General features: G+C 37.8%; 1 protein-coding gene across 7 annotated transcripts in view; it reads right to left on the reverse strand.

Moving 5' to 3' along the window:
* Positions 1-26,830, reverse strand: part of GRIK1 (glutamate ionotropic receptor kainate type subunit 1) — a 391,291-nt gene that overhangs the window by 244,121 nt on the left and 120,340 nt on the right. The gene's annotated exons all lie outside the window — the stretch shown is intronic.

Consider the following 26,830-nt stretch of genomic DNA (forward strand, 5'->3'; position numbering starts at 1 on the left):
ATAGAAAGTTGGGGAATTAGAAATATGTCTCTGAGTAACTAACTGGCTATTGGTAATAATTCCAACTGAGATTTTGCTCAGGGAAAACTAGTGAAAGAAGGCTTCCTCTTCATTTACTGTCTTGAAAGGATGATCATATAATTTTTCATCCCAAATCACAGTACTTTTGAGTGCTGCTAAAACAGAGGTAAATCAGAGATGTCCTGGGAAAACAGAATGTAAGGTCACCCTGTCTGTTGCTCAGGAAGTTCCCTAGTTTCCTGATGTTTTGCTCATTTTTTTTTTTTTTTTTTGAGGTGGAATCTTCCTCTGTTGCCCAGGCTGGAGTGCAGTAAAGCAATCTTGGCTTACTGCAACCTCTGCCTCCCAGGTTCAAGTGATTCTCCTGCCTCAGCCTCCTGAGTAGCTGGGATTACAGACGCCTGCCACCACGCCTGGCTAATTTTTGTGTTTTTAGTAGAGACAGAGTTTCACCATGTTGGCCAGGCTGGTCTTGAACTACTGACCTCAGGTGATCCGCCTGCCTTGGCCTCCTAAAGAGCTGAAATTACAGGCATGAGCCACTGTGCCCAGTCTGTTCTATTTAAAGATTGGTTAATTACTAATTTCTATTTTCCCTTATATTTCACACCAGTTCACACCATGCAAAATGACTTCCCTGTTGAGCTATCCTTACTGCTCAGGTTCCTGATCTTCCAGCAGCTGAAGTCCTCAAGTCTCTCTGGGTAACCTTTGATATATTCACCAAGTATTCTCATTTTCTCCACGCATTAGACCACTATTATTACTCCTTTCTTACCCAGTTGCCCCATATTGCTCCACCTGAATTAATGCAAACCTTTTTTGTGATAGTTTCTCAGATGCCAATAATTTCAACAAAGTCTTCAAGACCACAACTAGAGAATTTCTCAAATACTTTTTATACTATTTGACACTTCCTACACAGAAATAACTTTTGATGACTCTATGAACAGATATAGATTCATTACTTTTAACATTTTCTAGTAATTTATTTCCTCTCTTTCACTTGCTAACAAGAGTTTTTGGATATCATGAATCTTTTCTTTTGGTAGTGAGGCTATTAACTTCTTCTTTCTTTTGCTTCCAAGTCTGCCTAAATTGCCTCATATTTAGACGATAAGCTCCTAATCCTGTCCAGGGTTTTCAAAATCATACTTCTTTCAATTCATCTGCCTATTTCATGACTACTGGAAATGACCACATTTGTACATTGTCACCCTTAAGATGTACACAATTTGTTTCTAATTCTTAGCTTTGTCTCTTGAAATAAAGGATAGGACTCAGTTATATATTCAGAATTTTGTGTACATTTTGTAATTGCAGTCCTATTTATTAAGAAAGTTTATGAAAATGTGTATCCATACATCAAAAATTTTCAGAAATTTGAATTATATCTGATTCTCAGTGGGCTAAGTAATGTGAAGAAGTTAACACTGAAAGCGGTCATACTCTTTTAGTCTTCATTCTACCCACAAGGGTAAGTGTGGTTCTTGAGTCTCTGAAGTCCCTAGTTACTATCCATTTAATAAATGGAGACCAAAGTAAAATTTGGAGAAAGACCTAATCCGCCCCAATCAATTTAATGATAATTGTTATTTTTCACCATTGAGATTATATAATTTTAATTATATAAATTATATCTATATAATATATTGCACATTATAAATTTATTGTGTATCATATAAAATATTATGTAAGCTACTTTGTAACTTTAGGCACTCAGCAGTTGATCTGATCTCTATTATAAGAAGTGCAGCTTTTTAAATTTTTTTTTGGTTTGCATTATTATACACAGCTAACAAAACTACATCTAAACCAACATTAAAACAGAATTTAGGCTGGGTGCGGTAGCGCATACCTATAATCCCAGCACTTTGGGAGGTCAAGGTACGTGGATCACTTGAGGCCAGCAGTTCAAGACCGTCCTGGCCAACATGGTGAAACCCCATCTCTACTAAAAATACAAAAATTAGTCACGTATGGTGTGGCCCATGCCTCTACTCCCAACTACTTGGGCGTCTGAGGCAGGAGAATTGCTTGAACCGGGGAGGCAGAGGTTGCAGTGAGCTGAGATCACACCACTGCCTTCCAGCCTGGGTGATAGAGGGAGCCTCTTAGGGTTGCTTGGGGCAGTGTTAATGTGCTGACAAATTCTAGAGACTCTGTATATTAATTTTTCTTAAAGACTGGTGGGTTGAAAACAACATTGTATAGTCCAAAGCCATCACCTGGCTAGTTTGCTTTACTCGGTGTTTGGTTTGGTTAGATGCTGTGTTTGGTGGAGGAGGAATGAAGACTGGAGAGAGGCTGAGAGAGATCAATGCTAAATTAATTCCATTTGTCTCTATTGACAATCAGCAAAAGATTACCTCCAGATAATGCTATCTCAGAGAACACCTGAGTCCTGTAAACATTGTCTGGAATTGTCACATTCCAAGAATACCAGCAATCCCAGGCTAAACCTCAGCAACCAAAATAAAGATCATCAACCCTTTCCTCCTATCAGTTACATGGAAACAATCACATCTTCTTCTGTCTTGGACATTTCAACCTTTAAGATGCCATCAAAGCATTAGATTTAAAGATCTGTCTTGCATAATTTTATAATTAGAAGCACTTGAAAAGAATTGCAACTGTTTCAAGACATTGAACCTGAAATGGGCATTTACACCACATGGTGCAGTTTCATGCTATTCATGGAATGTCTGACTTAAGGTAGAGAGTAGAATATCTTCCATTTAACATGTAAACAAATGTTTAAAGACATCAGGTGACCTGTTCAGGGACACACAGACAATAAAGGCCAACCTCAGATTTAAACCCAGATCTCACTCCAGAGCTCCAGAGCTCCAGAGCCCAAGCTTTTGTTTTTTTGTTTTTTTATTTTTTTTACTTTTAGGAAACTTGTATAGTATTTACCATAGACAAGGTACTGTCCCAAACTTTCCACACATAAGATTTCATTTTGTGCTCGCAATAGTCTTATAAACTATTATTATCCCCATTTTACATATTAGAAGACTGAAGTTCTGAGAGTAACTTCACTTTTTTTTTTTTTTTGAGATGGAGTCTCGCCCTGTAGCCCAGGCTGGAGTGCAGTGGCACAATCTTGGCTCACTGCAGCCTCCACCTCCTGAGTTCTAGCAATTCTCTTGACTCAGCCTCCTGGGTAGCTGGGATTACAGGCATGCACCACCACATCTGGCTAATTATTGTAATTTTAGTAGAGACAAGGTTTCACCATGTTGGCTACGCTGGTCTTGAATTCCTGATCTCAAGTGATCTACCTGCCTCAGTCTCCCAAAGTGCTATGATTACAGGTGTAAGCCACTGCACCTGGCCAGTTTTTAAACAGACATTTATATTAAAGTAGAAATTCCATTTATGATATTACTAAACAGGTCATTTTAAAGTTGAACCGTTATTGTCCCTACAATCAAGTGTGAATGAGTTTTGTTAAGCGGAAAATGATAAAATTTATTTAATCATAAGAGGCTTCTCCAAATTTCTTCTGCAAATGAGATTGTTGTACTGAGGGGTCTCCTAGGGTCCTAACAGCTTGCAAAGTATGCCATTCTCTTACTCCATGGCATGAGAAGTTAGACAATTCCTTTTTATGTGGGTACGAAAAAGCACATTCCTTATAAGTTATCTGGGTCACAAAAATGAAATACATGATCTGGCTTTCTTAAAGCCTACATAGCCCAAAGCACTGGCTCTTTAGCTGCTCCCTTCAGGCATGCAACGATTCAATGCTACCAGGCGTTTCCTTTCTTATGTGTCAGGGTTTATCTCTGAGAACAGTAGAAAGTGATTTTACAAATCGAAAGGAAGACAACCTTTCTCCAGCATGTGTGCGCATTCATATAAACCCATACTTGCCCATTTTCCCTACTCTAATTTAAAAGCTTTTAGAGAAGACACCTTTATTAAGCAAGCATTACAAGTCAGTGCTATCGTATTCACACATGTGTGACAGAATGGGCTAACGTGAGAATACGTACTCAGGTATTGCAACTTTAAAAAGGGAATGTGTTCTTAACATTTCCTAATGGTTAATTGTTCCTGTGTTGTATTTGATGAATTCTTGTTGGAATTTCTGTTGGCTCATTAGACCAAAAGCTCTTCAAATGAAAATAAAGCGTCTGTTGATGAAACAAACCAGCCTGTTCACCCGTCAGGCTTTTGATGAATGCCTTCTGTGCGCCTAACACTATAGTAGATTGTGTAGAGAACACAAGAAAATATAAGACCTGGTCTATACCACAAAGATCACTTTGTATATTGGGAGAGGTACACTGTTCCACAAATAGGAACAAAAAATGGTAAGACCTTGTATGTAGACAAGTTGGAGAAGGGAGAAAGAAGATCCGTGGTCTATGCCTGGGTGCCTGAGGACAGGGTCAGGAAGCTGATGGAGAGGGCAAAGGTCAGTAATTGCTTTGATTTTGCTACATCACAACTCTGAGACCAGCAACTGGTTTATAAAACAAGGGCCATGATCTCGCTGAAAATAAATATTACAAGAGATCCTACTGTGGATCGTTTAACTTTTAATGGTCTCATTTTGCGTGAAGAAATTAAGACTAGTATTGAGTACCTTGTTGAAGACCACATGGGTGCTGAGTAAGGACAGAAATGAGCTTGGCAGCCAGGAGTAGTGACTCTTTGGAATGCTTTTAAGTTGACCATTTCTTCCACACTGGGCTCCCATACACGCAAGTTATTTTTTGATTTACTCTTTTATTAGGTGGGTGCAAAAGCAATTGCGGTTTTTACCATTACTTTTAATGGCAAAAACTGCAATTGCTTTTGCACCAACATAATAAATGGTACTTATCTCTTTTTAAATTTAGCTGACCTGGTCCAAAAAGTGGAAAAGTCACAGTTAATTCCTTTTAATAAGGCAATTGATCAGGGGCTTAAATCAAGCACCCAAATTGAATTCAGACTTCACTAATTTGCTGAAGCTTGAAATGTGAAAAAAAAAAAAAAACAAAAAAAAAAACAACCACAAAACAAAACACAAACTTCAAGGATTGTGAAACCTGGATCATCATTTTGATTGACTACTGGTGTGTACTAGTTGGCAGTGTTTTCAATGAAATTGAGATTCAGCATGATTTATAAGACGACAGCGGGAAGATATAAGGCTGCAAAGTTCTGTAACTCCGTGGACATATTTTCAATTAATTTTCACATATGCAGATATTGAAATCTATACTTGTATAAGAACATAAGCTCTTTCTAAAACAATTCTCAATTCAAAAATTATTGGTTAAAGAAATACTGTTTTTCTACAATTATAACCCAGTGATAATTATAACCTGGGTTTCTATTGGACTTTATTTCATAAAGCAATTATTTGTCTCCTCTACCCACTCTCTTTTTATTTATTTATTTATTTATTTATTTTTTGTAGAGGTAAGCATTCATTATGTCTCACTTTATCAGACTTTCTGAAACAAAGCAAATGGCAAAAAAGCAGCTAGGAGATGGAAATTCAAAGGTGCAAGAAATTTCTCACACAGATCTTGGCGTTCATTTCTCCCTGAGGCAAAAATGGATGGAACCATTTCAGAAGGTGAGTTTTCCAGTTATGCTGAAACTGAGAGGAAAAAACTCCCCTTAACTGTCAGACACATGCAAGGCACTAGGAGGTGCCCCAACATGACTAGCAAGATCTAAGTTCTCAGTTGTCTCCGAATTCAAAAACTGTGGAGTCGGAACTCTCCATTTTTCTTATATCTAAATGTCAAGCCCTGCTATTAATCTTTTTAGAAAATGTATTTATGGCCTTTCTTACTCATTATGTCGCTGACTACCTTACTTTAAGGCTTTATGACAAAATGTCTTCGGCAAGCCTCAGGATTGTTACTTTCGCCTCTTGACAACCAACTTGACTTTCACCCTCTCTCTCTCTTGGTCTCTCTCTCTTTCTCTGTCTCTCTCTGTCTCTTCTCCCCTCCAACACACAGTAGAATAACATATTTTCAAAAAAATATATTGCTCTTATTACTTCCCTGCCCAGCAAACTGTTTCACCAAATGAAAATCATTTTGTCTAGATCTCATCATCCTCCACTCTATCCTCCAAATTGATTTACTGTGTATCACTCTCTCTACACCCCACACAGGCTTCTAAGATCATCTCTGTGGTTTGGTTCAGGCTATTCACACTGCCTGAAATTCAATTTCAAGCCACTATGTCTATACCAATCATAAAAACAGGGACTCTAAAGAATCTCTCCTTGCCTATCCATCATCTGAGACCCATTTTGAGCCCTGTGTCTTCCAAGAAATGTGTCTTGACCAATCTAGCTCACATAAAGTATATACTGACTTGTTTCCAAAATTACAACTTAGATTTTGATCCCTAATCTTCCACTAGTATGCTATATAACTCACAATAAGTCACATGTTCCTTGGGGGAGGGACATATGATGATGGACACATAGCTGAAATATGCTGGACAGTCACAGTGTCCACAACAGTTCTATAGGTATGATTATTATCAAAGACCTCAAGCAAACGGTGAAATTTCATTACATAATTAGGTTTTTTAGTTGCTTTAGTTTTTTCACACACTAATGCTTGATGAGATGTGGATATTTGTGATCTGAATCTAATGAGTGGATCACTATCCCTTAATAGACAATCTGGTGGTCAGATGTAAGGTAACCATAATTCCCTCCTCCTGGCTGTTCCATATTGTTCTATGTGAGATTTGTTCCTGAACTCCAACTTTATTTATCTTTCAAAATACTTTTGTAAAATGCAAAAAGGGCATTTCAATAAGTAAGTAAATGCCATAGTTATGGTTCCTGCAGGGTTAATTTATTCGTCTTTCACAAGCTAAATGTTAATGCATACATCTAAGTGCTAAAGTAATCAGGAATTTTATGCACCTCATAAGCAAATGAACATGTCACCATTACAGTCTTTACATTTCCTGTCTCTTATCCTAGAACAGGATTCAAAAAAGTGTCAACAAAATGCAGGAGAATGCCCTGTGTTGTGTTGAGAGAATTTTCTGGGTCCGGGCTCTGAACCCCAAAGAAAATTTTGAGTATAAGCGGATGAGAGAAACCCTGGTGGCTCTTCTTAATAGCAGGGCTTTCACTAAATAAATGGCCCCGTGTGCACTCTGAAGAGCTGTGTAGAGTGGGCTAGCTAACTTCCTACCTCTGTGAATACATGGTTTAGCTCTGTGCAAATCCACAATTGGCTCACCGCCTCACAAAATTGGTAAGTGAGAAAAAAAATATATATTTTTTCCCCCCGTTAAGATGGCTATTATTTTCCTAAGCTCGGCATCCTTCTTCCATTGCTTTATCTAAGCAGTAGACCTCATTCCTACTTGTAAGGCTGTACACATGATTGAGGATGATCCCATAGATTCATTTCTTGGAATTATTTCTAGCTGGGGTCTGTAAAGAAGAGATCCTTTTGTCTTCCATCATGGAATGTAAGGAGTAGGAAAAGAGCTGATTGTAGCCATGTGTCCAGCATCAAATGGATAAAGCTGGTCTGAGAGAACAAAGCTGATACGGTAAGGCAAAGTGTTGGAGGATGGACAGAAGCTCATAATGGCATTAGATGTCTTTATGACCCATCATTTCAGTTATTCCAAAACCAGCTCAGCTCTTCCTTTGAATGTGGGATCCTCCTCTTTATCTTGATAATAACTCCCCACATATCCATTTTCCCCCTAACCTACATCTCACTTGTAAGTAATCTAAGAAAGCTTTCTGAAACATCAACTAAGTCCAGGGAAAAATTTTTTAAGCCAAATTTTCATCAGAGAAAAAGAGTTTCTAAAGATTTGCCACGCTCCTTCCCAATCAGCATGTCTAGTTTCCATACCTGGCTTGAAAATGCTTGCACCAAAGTGCTTCCTGAGAAAAATTTGTGTGCTTGAAAGAGATATCTTTAATTAGACGATAGAGCATAACCCATTTTCAACTCTGATTTAAAAAAAAGACAAAATACAAAACTTTTCTCACTAAGTGCAATCTTATTTAATAGAATGAATACGGAAGCTGAATCTAATATAAAGCCAGCAAATGATAATATCAGGATGTGGAGGTTAATGTTTTTGCATCGTATGATAGTAGGGCAAATTATTTTCAGTTTTATTGTAAAGTCTTCTCTAAAGAGAGAAATGACACATCCTATGTTGTCATTTGCTACTTATAATAAGTTATAAAAATATGAATGGCTAGTGTTTGGGGAACTTTCCCGTGCTATTATTCTTGCATGCAAAGGCCAGTGTGTGTATGTAAAAATAAAAGTATCTATGGGAAGTTAGTTAGACATTAATGCCATTAAAAATAATAATAGCAAATTTGTATAGTATTTACCATAGACCAGGTAGTAAACTTTCCACACATAAGAATTCATTTTGCCCTCATAATAGTCTTATGAACTATTATTATCCCCATTTTACATATTAGAAGACTGAAGTTCTGAGAGTAACTTCACCTCTTTTTTTTTTTTTTTTTGAGATGGAATCTCGCCCTGTCACCCCAGGCTGGAGTGCAATGGCACAGTCTTGGCTAACTGCAACCTCCACTTCCTGGGTTTAAGTTAATTCTTCTGCCTTAGCCTCCTGAGTAGCAGGGATTACAGGCGCACACCACCATGCTGGGCTGATTTTTTGTATCTTTAGTAGAAATGGGGTTTCACCATGTTAGCCAGGCTGGTCTCAAACTCCTGACTTTGTGATCTGCCCACCTTGGCCTCCCAAAGTGCTGGGATTACACGCATGAGCCACTGTGCCAACTTCATCTCTTAAAGGCAAGTGTGATGTGATGGAGCAGACACTGTTTGCCTAACCAGCCTCTATTTCTCTCTTTCCTTTCCCTTTTTCACGAGTTTCTAGATTTTCTGGGGATATACAGTCTATGAACTTCATGCGAAGCTAAGCCCACTCTGAGTATGAATAGCAAAAGCCAAAAAGGGCAAATCTCAGCCTAGTTGTTAGAATGCTAGAGCAGGCGTTGCTCTCTCACTCACAAATTGGATGGTACGTGGTTATGAATTCTGGAACTGCTGCAGCCACTTTACCACCATGAGGAACAGGTTTAGCAGAAAGCTGATGGTGCAGAAGGCAGAGAAGAGTCACAGAAGCCACTAGTTACTCCATGACATCCTTGGGCCACTCATCACACTGGCCTGAAATCTGATTCACCACGAACTTCCACTGTTAATAGCTAATAAATCTCCTTTAGCGGTTAAGCTAATTTTCAAATCAAATGCAATCTAATTCACCTGCCTCTTACATTTTGAAGCCTAAGAAGAAATGATTTTCTTCTAGTGGATAAACAACTCCACTAGAGTGAGTGGGGTGAGAATTAGGTACTTTATAAAGCTAAATTAATTCTAGTCAATAAAGCAGTCACCAACACACATTTTTGCTTATTGTATGATGGTTACTAAAGCACAGAGCGCCAATTCTCCCCACCTGACACCCATAGCAGACATCACTCATCAGCAATGACTGTGCTCCTACTGAACCGGCTTTCCTTCACATCACTGTTTGAGGTAACCTCAGTCAAGAGCCCAGAGTTGGCAAGGGAAACCTGTGAGCACTGATATAGGTAGTCACTGATTGTTACTAAAATATATACTTGGAAATTTTGTGAAGTCTCTGCATTGTAAATCAGCATTTCTCTTTAGGGAAGCTATTAATAACTAGGAGTTGTTTTGCCATCTAAGAGACCAAACATGCTATAAATCACAGAATGGTAAAAAACATGACATGAAAACACAAGTCAACTATAAAATTTTATAATAATCTAAAGTAAATAATAAAATTGTGCTGTGACATCAATAAAAAGGGCTTACATTTACTGTATGCATTTATTTTATAAGGTATCCCACTATATTGTGAATGGTGTTTATGCTTATAAAATTATAATTCTGTTGCATCAAAATTTTATACAGAATGAATCTATAATCTGATATATTCATTGACTTTTAATTGACATTGATATTTTAATTTAGATTGACCTTCTTCGTGTAATTGGGTCACCCATCCAGGTCATTCAAAAACCAGCTAATCAGTTAGCCAATAGGGAACTAATTATCCAATTAAGTTACAAAGCTTTTCTTTTTCTTTTCTCAGTACAAAACCCTATAAGGAGTCGACAAATCCAGAATCACTCCTCTGCTATTACAGAACTACTTAGATTAGTAGGTTTGTGATAATCATTTGGGCATTTCTTCCCCACTGAAAATGATTCTAAAACAAAATGTCTTTTGACCCTCTTGTCCTCTTAACCCTAAGTGTAGCTATCCCATATTATTTAAATATCAATAGTAAGGGAGTATCATCCCTATTGATCATCACTAGGTTGGGGCCTTTTAAACCATTTGTTTAGGCAACCATCCCATTGCCCATATTAAGTTATTGTAGGAGTCTAGCATTAATTAATTTATATTCTGAGTACTTACCTTGGGCTGGGCACTGAAAACATGTAACAATAAACAAAACACACAGGATCCCTGTTTATAAAGGACTTATTCTAATATTTTTTTGGTGAAACAAAAATTAAGAACAATGACAATATTCATAATTATGTCTATCCATAGTTTTGTCTATTCATAGTTATGTCTATCCATAAAGGTTTTTAGAGGTTTTAGGAAAAAAAAGTGCTATTATTGTTGGACACGACCAAGAAAAGCAAATGTATTTTAATATCCTGAACCATATATCAGTAGTCCTTGTCTTTTCTCAGTAAGCAATCTCTTCGATCCCTTTTCCATACTACTTGATAAGGATACAGGTTTCAATCCTCCCAGCCTTCCTGCTCTTGAGGGCATTTCAGTAGGGCTTGAACACAGTAGGACAGTGTGTTCACAGTCAGCATGGTGTCTTAAGTCTGTCTCAACAATTCTTCAAGGGATGAGCTAAAGCTTCTTTTAAAAGCTATTACTCATGACCTGGTAATTAACTGTATTTATGGAGAGCCAGTGATGTATAAAGTATGCTGATAACATGCCAACAGACTGCCCCCTCCATGTGGGAGCTGTGGGGTGTGAGAAAGAGATACGTAACTGCATGTACACATTCCTGGTGGTAGCACAACTTTGCTTTTATTCTTGTGTCCTTCTGTGGGTGGGGAAACCCCGCAAGAGCCGAAGCAAGTGTCTGAGGCCTCAGTCTGTTATCATACAAATATTAAATTAGAAAAGAATTAGAGATATAGTTACATAGTTATTCCTATATTTAATCATAAATAATCACATAGTTATTCACATGTAATCATAAATATATACATATATATATAATCATATAATCTTTAATTTTACTAATAAGTCTCAGGTCATGAAGTGTGGAACTGAAGTGACATTGGGAAAGAGGTGATCCTAAGGCAAGATGCTCTATGCCCTCTGTCACACCTGCATAAGGGCTGCTGGAGGGGGCCTCGGCTGTGTGGCTGCGCCAGTGCTGTGAAAGGGCCCGCTGTTTAGCCAGCTAGGGAAGGAGACGCCCAAGATGGCCAAGACTTCTCCTTCCTCAGGGGAGTTAGGAGAAAACTCCGCTCTTCCAAGCTCTTGCGGTAGGCCTGGCAGCTGTCAGGGAGGCCTGCAGACATTCAGGGGCTTAATTGTCTCTATGTGATGCTGTTCTTCAGCGGTCACGTTCCATGTCTACTTTCATGTTCCTGCACCTGGTTCTGCAGCTGGTTCCTCTCTTTCTTCTAAGATAAGAATTAGTAATAGTAACATAAATTTTAACGTCCTTGATATGCTTGACGAAGATAAAAAAAGTGCTGACGCATTAGGTTTTCTCCTCGCCTCGGCTTCTTGAAAATCCTGAGCCCCTGTCTCCAAGACACGTGACTTACCTGACCCTATCACTGACCACCATTACCTCACCCTACCTACCTGCCCCCTGCTTTGCACTCAATAAAAGAGCGTCCAGGCACTCGGAGTCACTGCCAGACTCCACGCTTTGGTTGGCAGCGGACCCCTGGGCCCAATCTCTTTTTTCTATGTCTGTGTCTTGTGTTTTTATTTTTAAGTTTCTTGTCTCCATACCTATAGAGAGGGGCTCACAGGACCCTGTAGGGCTGGGCCCTATATCCTTCTACGTAGCTGTAACTTGGGTTGTGATGGAACCAGGAAAGCAAGTGGGGACGGTCATTTTGGAGGAGGCCTTGAGGCTTCCTTGCTACATTCTTCCTCTTACAGATATTTCCATAGGGCCAGGTTGCTTGTATCTCTGTCTTGCTCATGTAATTCTTGCTTCCTTCACATAGCCAGTCAAGTGGCCTGCATAGTTGATCTCAGAAATATTCTTATTTAAGGTGGAGGATCTGCTCTATGGTGATATTTTTTAAAGAACAATTTTCAAAATCTATAATTACAGAAAACATAGCAACAAAGCAGACAAGTCAAGAATGAATTTGTTGATACATGTTTATAGACAACAAAGCAGTTAATTCTTTATTACCTAAGCTCTTCAGATACTTCCTAGAACCAGACTCAGCCACTATTTTTATCTCATGAGTTTGTAATTTTTATTAATTTCTCAAGATGAGTTCAGAGCATCGGCACAAACAGTGGATGTCAGGGTGGAGTTGTGGATTCCTGATGGCATTGTCTGTGGAAGTGAGATTTCCTCCATCTGGAGGCTCAGTTTCTATGGTGATATGCACTGGATATACCTGAGGTCTTCTCACTGAGGGGCTTGGTGAAGCACAGGGTAACTTTACAAAGAGGGTATGTTAAATTCCTTAAATGAGGAAAATAATAGATCGCTGAGCACTCAGAACTGACCTCTTCTCCACTGGATTTGATGAATGAAAAAGAGAAGGCAGAAGAGACCAGACTACTATTTTCATAGAAATTTCTGGAATAAGAAGGAAGTTTTGTTTTCATGTCAGGGCTGAAGTGACTGACAAGAATTGGTAAGGCGCTGAGGAAAGCCACAGATGGATTAATTGCACTGTCCAACCCTTGCAGTTTTGGCTCTTGGGCACAAGAGCAGAACTCATTGGTGAGTTCCAATGATCTGCTCCAACACTGAATAGCTGTAAATGAATCAAAAGTTGGCAAGATTTGTAGTGAGTGGGCTTGCCTCTGGCTCACAAGCCTAATACAATACACAGTTTCTGAATATATACCAAATGGCAGCATCAAGACTGTGCCTTGTCACCAAGAGCCAGGCCTTGCAGGAGATTATTCTATTGCCAATCTGATACGCTATATATATTAGAGTAATTACCAGGACATTCAAAGAAAGGACCTGTTAACAGAAGATGGGTTGTTTTTATATTAGCAGATGAATAAGAATTACATAAAGAAAGGCCAATTTCTTTTTGAAGTTCTAAGAGCATTCATTGCCAATGTTCCTCCTTCATGCTTTGGCTCTTTCCAGAAGCACTAAAGGGAATTGTGTGCTTGTAATACATACCACTTATGCATAATTCCTTTTGAAAATCTGTCTTTCTGATTCTCAGCTTTCAGAGAGTTGGCCAGCCCTTCCAATGCCCCCTGCCGTTCAAAATGTAGTTTATAATTTTCTTTAGCCCCCCCATTCTCCTACTGCTGCAATGTGTTGAGTGTGTTGGAACAAAAACATGGCAAAGAAATATACTTGAAACACACAAAGAAAATCAAGGCTTTTCCAGGTTCAAAGAGGCATTCTCAGTTGTGTTTCTATTTAATAACTGGCTTTTCTTTCCATCTCAGACAATTTTTTGTCCTCAAGCCAAACTTTTCTTAATTACCTTAGTTTATCAAATATTTTTTTTCCATTATTTCCCTTTCAATGCACTTTACAGAAGCATCATGAAAAGCAGGGAGAAGCAATTATAATGGAAAGCATCGTAATTTTATCTAATATTTAAAAGCAATGATGCTGTTCCAGGTTAAGACTGTAATCAGACATAATTAGCTAAGACATATATACCTTGAAAATATTTGTGGGGTCGGTTCAGACCATTGCAATAAAGTGAATATCACAATAAAGTGAATATCACAATAAAGCAAGTCACACAAATGTTTTGGTTTTCCAGTGCATATGGCAGTTATGTTTACACTTTACTGTAGTCCAAGTGTGCAACAACATTACTTCTAAAAGAAAAGTACACACCTTGATTTAAAAATATGCTATTGCTTAAAAACGCTAGCGATCATCTGAGCCTTCAGCAAGGTGCAGTCTTTCTGCTGGTGGAGGGTTTTTCCTCATTGCTGATGGCCTTGCTCTGGATTAGACTTTGGCTTAAGGAACTCTTGTGGCTGGTTTGAGCTTCTATCCAGAGCACTAAAACTTCCTTTATATCATCAGTAAGGCTGTTTTGCTTTCTTATCATTTGTGTTTTCACTGGGGTAGCTTTTTTCATTTCCTTCAAGATTGTTCCTCTTGCATTCACAACTTGACCAACTGGTGCAAGAGGCATGGCTTTCTGCCTGTCTTGACTTTTGCCATGCCTTCCTCAGCAAGCTTAATAATTTCTAGCTCTTGATTTTAAGTAAGAGATATGTGACTCTTCCTTTCAGTTAAACACCTAGAAGCCATTGTAGGGTTATTAACTGGTCTACTTTCAATATTGTTGTTTCTCAGGAAATAGGGAGGCTGGAAGAGAGGGTGAGAAATGGAGGAACGGCCGGTCAGTGGAGCAGTCAGAACACACACAACATTTATCAAATAAGTTTGCTGTCTCATATGGGTGCCTCAAAACAATTACAACAGTAACATCAAAGATTACTAATCACAGCCTGGCACAATGGCTCATATCTGTAATCCCAGCACCTGGGAAGGCTGAGATGGGTGGAGCACTTGAGGTCACGAGTTCCAGACCAGGTTGGCCAACATGGTGAAACCTCGTCTCTACTAAAAATACAAAAATTAGCTTGATGTGGCAGTAGGCTCCTGGAATCCCAGCTATGCAGGAGGCCGAGGCAGGGGAATTGCTTGAACCTGGGAGGCGGAAGTTGCAGTGAGCAGAGATCACATCACGGCACCCCAACCTCAGTGACAGAGTGAGACTCTGTCTCAAAAAAAAAAAAAAGACGATTACTAAATACAGATTCACAGATCACCATAACAGATTGAAATATTGCAAGAATTACCAAAATGTGATACAGAGATATAAAGCGAGCACATTGTGTTGGAAAAATGGTGGTGATAGGCTTGCTCAATACCAGTGTGCCAAAAACCTTCAATTTGTAAGAAATGCAGTATCTGCAAAGCACAATAAAGTGAAGCTCAATCAAGCGAGGCATGCCTGTATAGTTCCCAGTTTTTTTCTTAAAAGTCAGTTGAGCTTGTTTGGCTAGGCATGTCAGTCTGTGGAAACACAATCACCTCACTCTTTTCAATTCATATTTTCTTTTTTTTTTTGCTTATTAAATCCAAGAAAGAGAAACACGGGGAGTTGGTAATGTCAGGAATTTAACACAGCATTGGTGTAATAGGGGAGCCTGGAGAGAAAGCGATAAAGACAGAGAAGGAGCAACAGCTGATTCAAAATTCTGCCATGATGCTTGGTTTCAGTCCCACCACCTTGAAATGTTCATCAAGCACCTATTATCATTCCTGTGCATAGAAACAGCTCACATCACCAGAGCTACAGGTTCAGATAACAACAAAGGTGATGTGGCAGCTGGCTTACTCTGAGAATGAGAACATAACACGCCCCCAAAGTAATAAAATTTCTTATTAAAAGGGAAGATATCTTTAAACCACCCTTCATGTTCCCCCTGAGACTGACAGGCAATTCCAACTGTTTATTTTTATTTAGCTTAGATGAATGCCTCTATTTCATTCAGCTTCATAATAATCTGGTGGTGCATGCTGCTGCTGGCTCCGAGTGAAAGTGTAAGTGGAGGGCGTCGTTAGAGGCATCCATTGCATTCTTGGTGAAATTAGATTCTTTGGAAACTAAATCAAGCCTTAGTTTCATGGAGGGGAAGCTGGACAAGAGGAGAGTAATGTACAATTGGTTGAATTATCCCTTGCTTTCAAGGCATTAGACAAGGTCAGAAAACCAAAGTTTAAATTATATTTTCACTCATGTGTGCACCCTGTCCACAATAACCAGTTAATGAGCATATTGATATTTATGCCATGTCTATTTCCTTTTAGGGATCACATTTTCATTAAGTTGAGCAATTGTAGGCATACAAATACAGCGCTATTTAGTGAATTGCTTTATTCTCTCAAACTATAAGTAGTTTTAAGTACAGCCTAGCAAATAGTAAATGGGCCCACTGAAAAAAATTATTTCTGTCTACTCTGTCCTCCCTTCTGATTCGAGTGTGTTTAGTGGCATTTTCTAAAGCACTGGTTCTCTACCTCCCTCCTCCTTTAGGGCACACATGCAGGAGTCCAGTCCATATGTGTGATGCCCTGCTATCATGCCAGCACTAAAACTGTTCATAATGGAACACAGGAATCTTGCCCATCCTCACTTAAAATCATCCCGTGACTTCCTATCCTCAGTGAGAATAGAATCAAAAGCATTAACATGCCTGCTTATCTTCCACCTTCATCATATTCTAGATGCTTTCTCCTGCCTTCTGCTGAAGCCATGTTGGCCTTTGTGCTTGTCTGGGGTGTCAAGCATGTTCCCACCTCTGGGCTCTTCTATTTGCATTTCTCCTTACCTGGAAACCTCTTTCCTCTTTTCTCAGAGGACTTGTTTTCTTACTAAATTAGGTCTGCTGAAATGTCATCTCCTTGGAGAACTCTTTCAAATGATCTCTTTTAAAAAGACTTATCAAACCCAAGTCATTCTTGACCTCTCACCTGATTTGTTTCTACATGTCAGTTATCTTCATGTGAAACTCATACATATGTATGTGTGTATGTGTGAACATATATGTAGGTATATACTTTCAATTATTATTATTTTTTAATTTTCCCAATATAAAATAAGCTTCATAGAGATTTGCCTGTCTTATTCTCTACTGGCACCTCAGTCTCTGGAGTAGCACCAGGCACATAGTAGGGATCTTCAAGCATTTGGGAAATCATGAATGAATAAGAGAAAGACAGGCATGGTGCTCTGGTAAGAATGTTCTAATTATGCTGATGAGATTACCAGCCAAATACCTCTAACTCTGCCCTTCTGTCTCTTATTCCAGAAAGCGTATAAGAACATAAATGAATGGCAGTAATAGCAGAAGGACATCCTGGAATCCTTTGCCATCTGTTCTTTTTTTTAAAAACCTTGACCACAAACTTTATTTTCTGAATTTCACTGGTAATGATTTGCTTCCAGTAGTGATAACTACATGTTCTAGCATCTGTCTTAAACACCCCATGTTGAGAATGCAATTGCGCCCAGATCAGGGTACCAAACTTGTGTTCTCTTTTTTTGTGAACTCTTTAATTACCGTTGGATTCTCATATAAAATAACCAATGTCAAACATCTAGCAGAAGCTCATTGTGAAGCTGCTAGGAAATAACACAGATGAGCGAATATGCTGTTCTTATTCCAAAACGACCCAGCCAGGCTGCGTCAGCTCAGAAAAGATGTTGTCAGTAAGCCCTCCTGTGTTTCGTTAAAAGGTCTGCCCAGATCAGTGTGCTAAATTTTCCAAAGGCATGAAACCTGGGGCAATATTTCGGTTGATGCATTTGACATCTCCTTTAAGCATTTCATTCTTTGCAACTGAGTACATGAACATAATGAATAGGGTTTGTTAATTCCAAGATAAAAAACTGTACATAGGAAGATAAGATATTCTGGGTATCGGAGACATCACAGCCTTTTCTGTGCATTAGCGTTGGCTTAGTGAATACTGTGGTCATCTAAAACAACCTTGGGTATAGAATTCTCCAGACAACTCTCTCAGAACATGCAATACTCCTCTTTTCACATGCCCAATATTCAAGGATGTGCTGCCAAGATTTGGTGACAACTGGCATTGTGGAATTGCTGATCTCGTACACCTGAAGCATTGTAAGTATTGACTTAATAATTTGGATGGAGGTGTTACTAAACACTTGAAAGCAAAGCCTTTAAGAATTAAATGTTGCCTTAAGAGGGAGTGTTTGGCACTTTACCCAAACTAAGTGTTGGTTCAGTCATATTTTTGTACCATCAAAATCTAAGTTAAACTACCTAATTAGACAAGTCCTTATAGGAGCCCAAGAGAAAGCAGAGATTGAGAAATCTCTGGGAAAATCCAGTCATTATCACAGAGACTGCCAATGCTTTTGTGTGTTTTGTTGAAAAACCAGGTTTTACACATATTTTTGTATCAATACAGAAAATTAAATTTCTAAATTTGGTATTGCTGAGTATTACAGACATTAAGATAAACATGAGTGTGTAGCATTAAAAAATAAAAGATGTGTCTGAAGCCACTGTGTCTAAAGAATGTGCCATGCAATACAGTTTACATATTAATATATCTTATGTATACCAAGGTAGTAATTCCATCCTGGAGACAAATGCAAATGATTTGTATGCCAGGTTTTCCTTAGAGTGTTTGATTTGACCTCCTCACATAATACTATAATGCAAACCAGATTCATGATCACCTCAATTCTAGCTGAAGAAACTGAGATCCACAAAAGTGAAGTGGCTTGTCCATCCACTATGTACTAAATACTGAGGCCACAGGTTAGACCCCAAGAAACATTCTATTTCCCCTTTTGCTTGCAGCAGTTTGTGGTCTCTTTGTGATAAAGGAGAGATAGGCAGATGCATTCCACATTTCTTCCTGTTAACTCAATACACTTCTTATGTAACATAGATGTTCTTTCTGGTCTGATTTGTGATGCTGGGTGCTTGGTGAGCACACATGTGGAAGAGAGACAGCCTACTGGATTCCTACAAGCCAGGAGTGCACAGAGGCAGATGCACCATTTACAGCCTAATTGGCAGCATCGTAGATCACAGGATGCCCAAAGTTCACTAGGAGGAGATAAAGATGTCAGAGAGGACCCCTGAAGAGATACATCAAATGCTTCTCCCTTCTGCCTCTCTTGATAACGATTCCAACTGTGTATTGCAGGTTTTGGGTTGTTATGGTGACAAGATGGGAATAACTCAGGAGGAAAAGAGAGAAAATAAGTTGCACAGAAACTCATCTTTAAATTCTCTGGATGTGAGACAGGTTTGAAATAGTGGTAAACCTGGAGGATGTACAGGTGGGCATTAGGATGTAGGGTGAGTGAGGGCATTTTGAGATTAAGTTTTCAAATTTTTTTATAAAGGTAAGGATGCATAGAGTTTAAGAGTATAAATTCCGACACCAGAAAGCCTTGTTTCAAAGCTAGCTTACATCACTTACCCACCTGTGCAATCTTGACCTGGTCACTTTACCTCTCTGGACCTGTAAAATGGGGATAATCATCATATACATTTTATTATCTTGTTTTGAGCATTAAATGAGTTAATGCATGGAAGTAATGCCTTGTCCCCAGTAAGTGGCTAATGCATTTTGGCTGTCTGCTCTTCTGGCTTCTCTACTCTTAAGTACTATGTAATAATAAAGTCAATGCATTTTGTCTCCCCCACTTTTACATACTATTATAAAAAAAGTACATAGGATTATTTTTTATTTCCACCAGAGATAATACAGTGTCTGAGATGCATAGAAGCCCTGGAGACTTATCAAGTCCTTTCCTAACTGCGTGACTTCAGGCAAGTGACTTAACTTCTCCAAGTTTCAACATCCTCACGTGTATATTAGAGATATTTGTAGTGGATATCTCATAAAGTATTATTCAAATAAGGGGGTAAATGCCCTGTAAAGTGCTTAGCACATTGCCTGTCACCTTGTGAGTACTCAGTTGATGTGAACCATTTTGATTATTGAAGCAAATTATGACTAGGGAGGTGTCAGCCTACTGGGAGTGGGGTGAATTGGTCTAATATTATTCACTTTTCTGTTTGCAGCAACATTTTTCTTCTAGAAAAAGATTTTCCACTGACTGAAGAAAGGTAATATATGATTTTTTCTTTTCTCCACTGTAAAATAGTATAAAAAGAATGCATTTATAAAAATAACATCTTTATCACTCTGTCATATGTAATTCTGAATTATTATGATGATTATTGCTATGAGCACAATTAAAAATACTCAACAACTATTACTAGTCAATAATTAGAGATTGAAAATTATACCATATGCAAAAATAAACTCAGAACAGATTAATGACTTAAATATAAGACCTGAAACTATAAAACTACTAGAAGAAAACACAGAGGAAACAATCCAGGACACTGATCTAGGCAAATATTTTATGGTTAAGATTGCAAAAGCAAAGTCAGCAAAAACAAAAGTAGACAAATGAGACCATATTAAACAAAAAAACTGCACAATAAAGGAAACAATCGATAAAGAGACAAGCCACTGCATGGGAAAATCATGCTTACTAACTCTTCATCTGACAAGGGACCGTACCCGGAATGCACCAGGAAGACAACTCAACACCAGAAAAGCCCAAAATAATCCCATTAAAATGTGGGCAAAGAACATGAACAGACATTTCTCAAAAGAAGACAGACAAATGGCCAAAAGGTATATTAAACAAATTAACATCATTAATTATTAGGAAAATGCCAATCAAAACCACAATGAGATATTATCTTACTGCAGTTAGAATGGCTATCATCAAAAAGACAAAAAATAACAAGTACTGATGAGGATGAGGAGAAAAGGGAATTTTTATACACTGTTGGTAAGAATGCAAATTAGCATAGACATGGAAAACAGTATAGCAATCTCTCGACAAATTAAAAATAAAAATATCACACAATCCAGGAATCTCACTACCAAGTGTTTATCCAAAGGAAAGGAAATCAGCATATCACCTGCTCTTCCTTGGTTATTGTAGCACTATTCACAATAACCACGATATGGACTCAACCCTCAGTGTCCCAACAACAGATTAATGGGTAAATAAAATGTGGTATATATACACAGTGTAATACTATTCAGCCACAAATAAAGAATGAAATCCTGTTATTTGCAGCAACATGGCTAGAAGCGGAGGTCATTATGTTAGGTAAAATAAGCCAGACACAGAAAGACAAATATTGCACGTTCTCACTCATATGTGGGAGCTAAGAAAGTTGGTTGCACAGAGGTAGGGAGTAGAATGATAGTTACCAGAGACTGGGAAGGGACGAGGGGAATGAGGAGAGGTTGTTTAATGGGTATGAACATACAGTTGAATAGAAGGAGTAAGTTCTAGTGTTTGATAGCAGAGTATGGTGACTATAGTTAACAACAATGTACTGTATATTTCAAAATAGTTAGAAAATATGAAATGTTGCCAACACAAAGTAACAATAAAGTTTGAGGTGATAAATATTCTAAATATGCTGATTTGATTATCATGTATTATATGTGTGTATCAAAATATCACATGTACCCCACCAAATATGCGCACTTATTACATATCAATAAAAAAATAATAATCTGTGCACAACTTGTTCCAGAGTAAAGAAGTGCTCAAAGAAGAATGGGGACACATCCGAAGGGCACAGGAGCCAACTTAAAGGAACTCTATCTGGTTAAATTTGGTACAATTTGTGAATCAAAATAATAATAACTGTATAGTAACATGTTGCATGAGTAAAAGTTCATGAGTACATAAAACTACTCATAAAAGAAAAAATAATTATAGGGTGAAAAATTATAGATATTGAAATGAATTTATAGATACTGAAATACAATGTCTCTTAAGTCTCAATTACCACCAAAAGTGAAAACAAATTAAAATTTTATGACTTCATGATCATAACTTAATAATAGTAAATTGTTAGAGTGTATAATGGATTATCGTTCCTAACCATTCACTGCCTTGTAAGAAGCAGAACATACTTTACTGTTTCAGTAATGCTGGCCTTGGGCATGTGACTTCTTGATCAATGGCGGGTAGTGACAATATACTGGTTCTGAGCAGACACATGAGTCATTCTGGGTTTGCCCCCTCCTCACACTGCTGTCTTCCTCTGTGCCAGCAGCACACGCTAGAGAATGGTTACTCATTCACAGGGGTCACGTGGAAACCAACTGAACCAAGCCAAGCCTGGCAAAATCACAGCAGACTTGCAGCCACCATGAAATGTGGACAATAAATTAATGTTTGCTTTTGCAAACCACTGATATTTAAGGGTTGTTTGTTGCTGCAGCAGAAGTTGAATAATAAATATAGATTCATTTATACAGAACTTGCTATGTGCCCAATATAAGAGAACATGTTTAATGCATACTCAACCCAATGTTTAGTTGAGTATGCATAAAACATATTCTCTCATTTTGTCTTCTCCCTATTCCTATGGGTAGGCGTTATTATTCCTACTTGGCAGATGAGTGACAGAGTAAAATATGTTGAATAATTTGCTACATAACTTATTAGGGATCAGTTTGGTATTCAACTCAGGACCATTTAACACCAAAATCTGGAGTCTTAGACAACATGGTGTACTGCATTCTAAGGATGGAAACTATTAAGGAAAACCATATATTGGCTTGAAATATGGCTGAATCCCAGCCATTCCATACATTTCAAATAGGTAAAATAATGCACATAATATTTTCTGGCCAAATCCAAAGTAAATGATAAATGTTGAGAAACAATAAAAAATTTCTGGAACCAAACCTTTTGTGAAACGGAATTTACTTAGGTGACTCAGATGTATAAAAAATCACACTGAATCAATCCCAAATGATTTAAATTCTCATGAAGGAAAGGAGCCAGATTTTTAGTTTAATTCTGCTAGATTCTTAGCCCTGTCTCCATGGCCCTTTCTATATAAATCCTGGCCTTAAGAAAGGCTCCTGGGCCTCCTTGACTTTCTCTTCCTATCCCAGCTTTGAGGGTTTCTCTCCATTTGAGAAATGAATAATTCAGAATTAGAAACTCTACATGAGTCCCACCATGCCCCAGCTTCCCAGCTTGGTCATATCCTCATTAATGGGAAAAGCCATTCCAAAAGGCAAACAGCTTTTCATAATTGTTATTTAATGGATATTGCCTGCTCCTGGGATTTCTTTCTCAGTATCTATTTGTAATTCAAAGGTCAGCATAATACCACTGGCATACACAAAGATTCTGAGAGATTTGTTCCTCCTGATTGAAATTCAGATACAGAATCTGCAGTGACACACTAGGTTTGTTTAGGAGCCTCTTACGGTGTAGGTCACAGTTAGGATGAATCTGACCTCCTCTTAATTCTGGGTCTTCACCAGTCACTAAGAAAACTGACCTATGAATGTGGAATATGGCCAGGAGCTTTTGTTCACTAGCCTGGCATAACAAAGATGTCAGCAAGTGGAAAAGCTTTGAGGTCTACTATGGTCATTATCCCTCTCCTTAACTGGCCCTAATATCACCTAAATGGGTTTCTCCTAAAGGTAATTTAAGCCAAAAAAGGTGGCCCCAGAGAGTAATTTAGGCCTCATGTATGTACATATTTGCAGGATTTATATGGCAAGCTACACTTAAATTATTAATGGCAGTCTTATTTCAAGGTATTATATATTGAAATATTATTCAACAAGAAAGCTATTTTCCAAGTAGGCATCGATGATGATTATTTATTAGTTTAAAATGCATCCCTTCTTCCCATCTCATCAAACACCACTTCCATTTCAAATAAGCTTGAAGCTCTCACACATTGCAGTTTATGCATAAATACTGACTGCTTAGAAGCACTCATGGCTTGTGATACAAGGGAGTAAAATCCCACCATAAAGTTCACAGTATTTATGGTAGATGCTTGTTTACTTCAAAAACAGAGCCAAATTAAAAATCAAAAGGACAAATTCTAGGGCTACCAGCATGGTTTCTATGTTGTGTACGTGTGTGTCTGTGTCTGTCTCTATGTGTGTGTGTGTGTGTATGTGTGTGTAAGAGAGAGAGAGAGAGACTTGATTTTCTTCTTTCTATTTTTATTTTATAGCATGATATTTCAAGTTCACTGCTGAGGTTATTTCCAATCAAATTGCATTCAACCCTGGAACAATGTATAGGTTGTCAGCATGGATGTCAGTGGGTTATGGGCCACACATCCTCTAGGTTTAAATGGAGGGTATAAAACTAACTTCTATGAGGTCAGCATAATTCCTCCTCCCCCATAGAAAATATAACAGCAATTTTGAGGATAGAGGTTTGAAATGAGCAGTCAAGAGTATTTGAAATAAAAGCTAAGAGAAGAATTCAAATTTTCGAATAAAGCAAGCAAGGTCAAGGGATCAACTTTCTGAATGAGACCCTGACCCAGATGACAGGGACCGTCCTGCAATATCCTCCCACCCCCACTGCACTTTCACCCTATCAAGTCCTCAAATTAGATTGCTGGTCTTTGTTCAACTGGTAGTTTACACATTGAGACTGAGTCTGAAGCAGACACTAGGCATTCTGTTTCTTAACATTAAATATAAAGACTTTGAAAGAGGTAACCAAAGAAAGCTGTCTTCTCCTGGCACTTTTGAAAAAAAATTAACAGCAACTGCAACTGCCATACAGAGTGTTTGCCATGTGACATTGGCCATGTGGTAATCAATCAATTGCACACATATGTGGATCCCCGTGGGACACATTTATTATCCAGTTAATCCTTGAAAAAGTGTCTAATCTCACTGTTTCCATTTCTTTTCTTCCTGTTCTCACTTCCAAACCAATTAGATTTTCACCCTCATCATTTCACTGTTACTGCTTTATCAAGATCACCAGCAGCATTTGTGGTAGTAAATCCAAAGGCCATTTCTCAGTATTTATCTTTCTTGACCTATCAGTAGCATTTGAGTACTATTCTTTTTAATGATAACAAAGAATGAATGGAAACCTGAGAAGTTTCCTGAGAAATTCTAATTAGAATTCTCTTTCTGATGAAAATTGTAAAGATATGCTGGCAAAAATAGATAGCAGAATGAAGAAAAAAAAAAAAAGCATGACCAGAAATCATGGGCATGAGATGTGTGACTGATTAGGGCTGCAAAATCACTGCAGGAGAACGCTGAGCATTGCTGTCATATTACCTTATCCCATTTGCTGGTAGGAAAATTTTAGACTCTATGGGACTATAGTTCTCCCTCTAGTGCTAATTAAACTAAAGCCATCCTCATTTTTGAAAAGAGAATAATAATAGTATGATTATTAAGGCTTTTTATGAACTAGGCACTAATTTAAGTGAAATATATACATTGAGATTTATTCCTAGGCAATCAGGATCTGTATCCCAATTTTACAGATGGAAAATTGAGGCACAGGGAGGTCAAAAACTTTAACCAAGTTTACCAAACTAGTAAGCAAATGTGCCAGGATTTGGATACTGGGAGATTAATAATCATACTTCCCAAGCCCACAGTGTTTGTAAACACCAACATAACTACTCACTTGAAACTCCTGATCAATATCCTGTAAAGTTGGGACCCACAAAAATGTTAGGAGCACCAACCCTCCCAATGCACAGTAAAAAAAATCCATGTATAACCGCTCATTCTCCTAAACCTTAACTTCAAATAGCCTATTGTTGACCAGAAGCCTTGCCCATAATATAAATGATTGATAATGATTGATTAATACAGATTTTCTATATTATAGTATTATATACTGTATTCTTTCAATAAAGTAAGCTTAAAATGTTAAGGAAACCATGAGAGAAATACATTTATAATATTAGATTATATTTACCTATACTGTAAGTATACATTTTTTATAAGATGAATTGTTTGAAATGGTGGACAACTACATTTAAAGACCTCAGTCTATGGCACATATCAAGCAATTCAACTTTTTCTTGTAGTGTCATGTCTTTTTTCTGCTTTTTTGGAGCATGTCCAGCATTACCAGTGGAACTCTGTACGGGTCCCATGCTGTTATAAAAGGTCTACAGTATTGCATTAAACAGGATGAAAAACACATCAGAACCACAAGAGATCACTTTTAACTGTGGTTCGCAATTTACTGGAGAGAGGAATTGTTCATTGGGAGATCGTAGTGTCATACCACATTTTAAGCAGATATTCCCAATACTTAAGCTCCCTGCAATACGAAGAAGGTGACTACAAAATTATTGCTGTAGTATAGTATGTACAAGAATTATGATTTAATACTGCATCTTTATATTTGTTTACATTTCTCTCTGTTGCAAATGGTGCCATGTATGTCCTGTAAGTGGTTGTGTAAGTTTTTATAAATTTTAACTTTTTCTAATATATTTCTATGTAGTTTTTGGTTGTAAGTGATAAAATAGACTAGCATTTACATATATTTTATGCACTTAGGCCACACACAACTTTTTCTTAATTTTTAAAATACTTGTAGGCTATACAGTTTTGTAAGTTTTTCCAAATTGTAACAAATCTCCAAAAATTTACCAATATATTAAAAAATATTTACGTATAAGTGGATCAACCTAGTTCAAACTTGTGTTGTTCAAATATCAGTTGTACATGTATTGGGATTCTCTTTTTTAGGGGAGGTAATTTTAAGAATTTGACTCTATTCTTAAAACTTCAGCCTACTGATCAAGTGAAGGCATCAGGAAAGTTTTTCTGTGAATGCTTGCATAGTATATATTGTAGAGTCTGTGGGCCATACAGTCGCTAACACAACTATTCCTCTCTGCTATAGTGCTAATGCAACCATAGACAATATATAAACAAATGCGCATGGTTGTATTTCAATAAAACTTTATTTGCAAACACTTTGGACAGAACAAATTTGACTTATGGGATATAGTATCCCGACCCTTGAATATTGTAGTGGCATGGATGTTGTTGTGTTAAGTAATATTCTGTTTAATGAGAATAGCCCAAAGCTGTTTCATGACTTTAAAAGACGATTCTACTTTGTTTCAACATACCCATGCTTATTTTC

The sequence above is a fragment of the Aotus nancymaae genome, unplaced genomic scaffold (assembly GCF_030222135.1).
Source record: "Aotus nancymaae isolate 86718 unplaced genomic scaffold, 86718_ANA_hifiasm-v0.15.2.pri h1tg000022l_1, whole genome shotgun sequence".
Lineage (NCBI taxonomy): Eukaryota > Metazoa > Chordata > Mammalia > Primates > Aotidae > Aotus > Aotus nancymaae.